Below are 6,000 nucleotides of genomic sequence, written 5' to 3' on the forward strand. Positions count from 1 at the left end.
TCAGCACTGCACCTACAAAAATTTTCCTATTCCCTTGCAAGAAAATTAGGATCTGTTGTTAAAATTAAAACAAAAAAAGCCAGTAACTGCCTGAAAGAAAAACCTGCACTACTAAGCTCTGCTATAGCAAAAAGTCGAGCAGAAAGCCAAGTACTGTGGATGTAAATAATAGTAGGAAACAGTCCATGACTGGTATAGTAAATTGACTACAATCTCTAGAGAAGGTAGAATCTTCAAGAATTAGAAAACTTCTAAGTGCTGGGTAGTCCCTCTAGGTTGCTCTCTTATTTCTGAAAAACCCCCCATATAACCAATATAACTACTATTTCTCTGATTATTTAATTTTTAAAACTCTACTTTAAAAGCTTCCCTCTAGGCTCTTCCCAAAAGATACTGAAATCATCCATTAGCTGTTTTCCCCAGCTGTTTCCCCTCACTGTACTTCATTTATGTCTCACCATTCACCCATTTTTATGTTCTCTCTTTCTGGTGTCCTGGTGCTCTCCCTCCAGTTTCTCTTTAGTATTTCTACATACTCCCTTTCCTTCATTCTATTCCTTGCATGTAGCACATTTTCCAGCATCTTGCATCTCCTTCTCTCTCTCTTCCATGGCCTCCCAAACTCATCTTTGATTCCCTTTCTTCCTCTGACGCTTTAGTAAACTGCAGCTGACTCTCTCCCTCTCACGCCCTGCCTGTACATGTGCATATTTCAGACAGGGCTTGGGGCTCTGCAGTCCAGGAGTCAGCAGGCTAAAGAGAAGAGAAAGCAGATGCTTGCAAGCAATATCAAAAAACCAAAGAGCTCTGTGCGTACAGCCTGGCTCCCAGCAATGCACTGACCATCTCTGATGCCCTGCTCCCCTGGTGAAGGTGGCTGCAGCCTGACATTGTGCCTCCCTCCCTCCCTTCATGAGGGAGTCAGTAGCAATGTGAAGCAGAGTAATTGCTCAGTTCTGTTAGATTTAGTCATGCACCAGACAGGTCTCACTGGAAGCTGGGAGAATTTTAGCTGTGACCTTGTCACTCTGGGCATTTTTAGCCCTGTCTTTGGTGCTATAAAACAACAGCAGCAATTATCTGCATTCAGCTTGTGTTTATCCAAAGCAATGAAAAAAATAGTGCATCATAAACAAGCAAATATGCCTACATTCTTGAAATTTCTCTCAGACTGTTAGATGCTGAACTTATTTATCAAGTAAATAGAAAATGGTGCTCTGCTGTTGATCAGTTCACTTTTATGAATCCAGGGCCAAACTCTGCTGTTCATATTCCTTTCAAATACTCTCTCAGGCAAGAGTCCCAGAGACTCCTTGACAGTCCATTATACAGTTACATAATATAACCATTAATATTGCATATGGAGATGTGCATGCACAGCTACTGCACATTGGGACTATAGGCTCAGTTCATTAAAGAGACACCAACATAGCAGTTATTTATTTTTTATTGAGTGCTAACAATACATGGAAGGAAAGGGAACAAGCACTGAGAATTAAAGACCAGTATGTGTCTGCTCTTCAGCCATTAGCTCAAGAATAAAAAGGGACTAAGATTCATCTTCTTCAGAATAGCACCAAAGGAGCAACATGTTCTTGTGAGTGTTGTGTAAGAGTGTTGTGCAGATGTGTTGGCCAGTGTCAAAAGCTCTTGGTGCACTCAAACAGGGAGGAACTCTAGAGACTGAGATGTATCCCAAATTTTCTTTTTCCATAGCATGGAGGAAGGCACTGGTCAGAGCCTGGAACACTTTTTACACAGGATAAACGCACATATGTGAAATTGCCTTTCCAGAGGTTGCTGCTATGAGTTTGGAAAAAGATGAGTGAGCCTGAATGAGACATCAAGAAGCCATCTGTGAGAGCACGGCTGAAATGTTACAAGCATCCCTATAAATATCTCTCGATAAGGAACTAGTTCTGTTTTAGTGATATGAAGTCTTTTTATGTAAGTAGTTACTAGGCAGCCTATGAAACAGTTTCTCTGGCAGTACCCCAGTGTATGCATCAGGCAGCCTGTCTCTCTCGAGCTGCTGTTCTGGGGGCATGCATAACAACAACCTACAGGATCCCTCTCCAGACAAGCCTACTCCTGCCACATATCATCACCAATCTGCCTCGCTGCCAGACTAGATTGTCATAATCCCAGCTGTGCTGGTTTGGGAAGAGACAGCAAGAACACACCTCCAGGAGGAGCTCTGGACAAGAGCATTTGGCTGAGCAGCAGAAGCTCTGAACGACAGCAGCATGGGAGCCAAGGGTGAACTTCACACTTGGCAGCTGAACAGCCTCACTTAGCACAGTTGATACAAACCCACTCTCAGTGTTTCTGATCCCATTTGGATCAAAACTCACTCAATTTATACCTATCCTCAACTTGAGACAACTGCACTCGTGTTTCTAACGTGGGGTTTTCACAGAATCATAAAGTTTGGAAGAGACATTTAAGACATCAAATCCAACCATCAACCTGGTACCTTGACTGTTAGCCCTAAACCACGAACTCTTAGCTCTTGTAAAGGGGGTGGGAATTGGGCAGCAAGACCAGGGCTACAGCAGAATGTTTTTACAAAAAAGAAGTCAGTGCACTGTATATGCCTAGAAATTTCTAGGCATATCTACTGACTCAGGTACTTCAGACACACAAGGAGACATCCCCTTAGAATGTAACAGCAGCAATAAGCCCTGGGAAACTTTGAACAACTTTCAGTGCAAAAAGATGCCTAGATTTTAATCATTTCTAATGTACTCAGAAACAGAAGAGGAAGTACTTGTGCTCATAGCTTGAATATGACTTCAAGGGATTTATTTAATATTGCATTTCACAGCCAGAAAAAATAAAATCAAATATCCTTAGTTATGAACTGGAGTTCCCTAATCTCACTATTTTGCTATTTCCATTATCACATTTGCTATTTGTAAGTCCATCTCCTGGCATTTTTGATGTGTTACACAAGTTCTAAGCAGATCTAAGGCACTACAGTATCATTACAAGCTTTCTGTTTCACCACAGGTTTCCCTGTAACTTAGGATTTATCTAGAAATACAAATTGCATATTCTATTTCATTTCTCTCTTTTCATTTATGGGTGAAATTCACCTATACCAATAAAAAAGGGCTTACCAACAGATCAGGAGATGTAACATATGCTCTAAACTTTAAAAAAAAGAATCTACTAAAATTCAAATAAAGCTCACTAGAACTATCAGTAGTACCTATGCCCCCCAGTGTGTAAAAATGTAGTGGCTTGTGAGAAGTTAAACAGAGAATGTGTCTGGGGAACATTGAGTTACTCAAGGAAAAAGGAAATAAGGTTACTGTGATGTGAAGAAAATATCCATGGTAAGAAACCATTTTTATGTGCCAAATCTATGAAGTCTTCATAGAGATAATGGAGAATAGAAAAGATTATGACATTCCAATGAAGAGAAAGAAAAATAAAGAATGCTGATGCTTTCCTCTGAGTTACTGGCATTTCTATCTCCTTTTTGTATCATATCTATTTATTTATCATCAATACCTATTTGTCAGGAAGTAAATGTGCTGCATGAGTATAATGCAGAAGAGCTTATGCATAAAGAGTATTTGTATACACTTCAATCAATTTTCTAAGGTGAACCAGCTGAAGAATTCCTGGAAGGTCCAGATTTCCTGCCCAGCTGGTAATCAACACATTGAAACACATAAATTGCTCTGGAATGGCAGGAGCTGCTTGGGGAAACCTTTGGGACAGTCCAAAATTCCCACCAAGATAGTTACTGTACTAATTAGTAAAAAACTTAGCTGTGAAGGTGTCTAAGAATATATATAACCACTTTATTTCATGTTAGCCTATTATTTAAATTGTTCAGTATTTTGTCTCTGCAGTTGGCTGGGTTGAGAGTTGCTGCAGCCCCTAGTGGCAGTAGATTGGTGAGCACAAAGGCACAGCCCTGATACTCAGCTGCACAGGAATTAGAGTTGCTGTGCAAACTCGAGGAGTTTCAAACTTATTACTTACATTTCATGGCTCTTGCTTGTGCTGAATGTCATTGGGGTGAGAAAAAATTTAAGTTAATTTTTACAGTAAATGATACTTACTTACGAAAACCACTGTTAGTGAAGATCTTCCTTTTGATTTCTATCTGTGCTCCAGCTACCTCTCAGTTCCATGCATTTACACAGAGACAGGTGCTTTTTCAAACACTGCTCAGGCTTTCACAGATAAAAAAGTGTCAATTCTTATATCAGAAAGAATTCTAACATGATCTAAAGCTGACATAAATCAGATAAAGCTGAAAAACTATCAGAGAAAAATACTGTAATAATCTGAACAATATTCATGGTGGAAATACTGAAATGTATATTCAGAACCATCTTTGGAGGAATAGAGTTCATCAAGTTATTCTACATATTCACAGTTTTATTCCTCTTTCTCCAAGAGGATTTCTCTTACATTTTAAGCTTGGTGCTGCAGTAACTGAAAGTCTCTTTTCTCTGACATGCATATTAGTTTTGATCCCAGGGTGTAAGGACAGAGGACAGAGGGAGCAGTGGGAAGCTAACTCTGTGAATAGCAAAGACATTCTTTGAATAACTGACAGAACAGAGATGAGCCTGGTATGTAATGTAACCTGAATATCAAACCAAACTACAGAATATCAAAGAATTCATCTGCAGATAGGACTGATATAATAGAGAATTTTGTAAACTAATGTCTATACCTTTTCATGTGAAATGCTAGGGAGTTTGTTCTCAGCCAAATATGTGACATTTCCAAATTGCTTTTCTCTTACAAAAATGAAAACTTAGGAATGAGGATCCTTCCAGGCTTTAGATCTGCTAGAGGAGTACATGAGAAGCATTTCTCTCCAATAGGAGAGAGAGCTTATCTCTATATACATAACAGGAAAAGGAACAGAAGAAACACATACTGATGGTAAAGATGCTGGGGGAGAAATAGTATTTAAGATAACTTGGATGAAGATCATGCACATAAATTCAGCATTTAATGCATTTTCAAAAGTGAAGTGTGAAACCAATGACATATGAAATATGCAAGAATAGGTTGCTATCAGCTGAGAGACACATGAGAGAGAACAGTTGCAAATCACCTTGATTAGAGCAGGGAATGACACACTTGGCTGCTTTTGCCACCTGAAAATTCATGAGTGCCACTAACTGGTGAACTTTAGTAATGAACTCAGATGCTCTCTCCTTCTGAAGCCCAGGGCATTTACTCTCTTTGCCCCTTTCTTGAAATAACCTTCCACCTCACAAGTGTATTAATCCACAGGCAACAAGGTCCCTGTAACATCTGCCAGGCTGTCAGTGATTGCCAACACACAGCAACATCTATGTCAAGGTAAATGAAATATGAGGAGGAAATGTCACCAGCAGATTGGAAGCAGTGCAATATATACCAACACAGTATTTTCCCCAGTGGCTTCCACATATGTTGCACAAATGTTTTGTTTCTTCATTCTTTGCTGACCTTCTGATGGGTATATAATTTGTGATGATGTTGAGAGCTAAACTGTGCTCTCCTCTCTTGAAATTAAATAAAATTAGTTTTTTAAAAACTGTGAAACAGTTGGAACAGCACAGAGTGACAATCTTATTACCATGAAAGATGAAAGCTAGGAACTAGAGAAACTATATCCCTCTCTTTCTTAGATTACTCATTATCTGACGATTAATATTAGAAGGACCTGGAATCCTGTCAAACACCAAATCAAAAGCTCCCACAGGAGTTCAGACAGTAAAAAGTGTTATCAGCAAGAAGAGGATTCATGGGATTATGTTTGTAGCGACAGGATTAAGTTTTGCCCAACAAGCTGCAGTATCAGAAATAACAAGGTCATTTTTCTGTTAAGAAGATGAAGGAAGAATGCACTTGTTTTGCAAGCAAGCAAATTAATGTGGGATTAAACAATAAAAGAGTTCCATAAAATTACTCCAGTTGTGAAATCAAGACAAATCTTAATCCCATATCTTTGTACATAAAAAAGAGCCCACTGTA

This window comes from Catharus ustulatus, chromosome 9, assembly GCF_009819885.2.
Source record: "Catharus ustulatus isolate bCatUst1 chromosome 9, bCatUst1.pri.v2, whole genome shotgun sequence".
Taxonomy (NCBI): domain Eukaryota; kingdom Metazoa; phylum Chordata; class Aves; order Passeriformes; family Turdidae; genus Catharus; species Catharus ustulatus.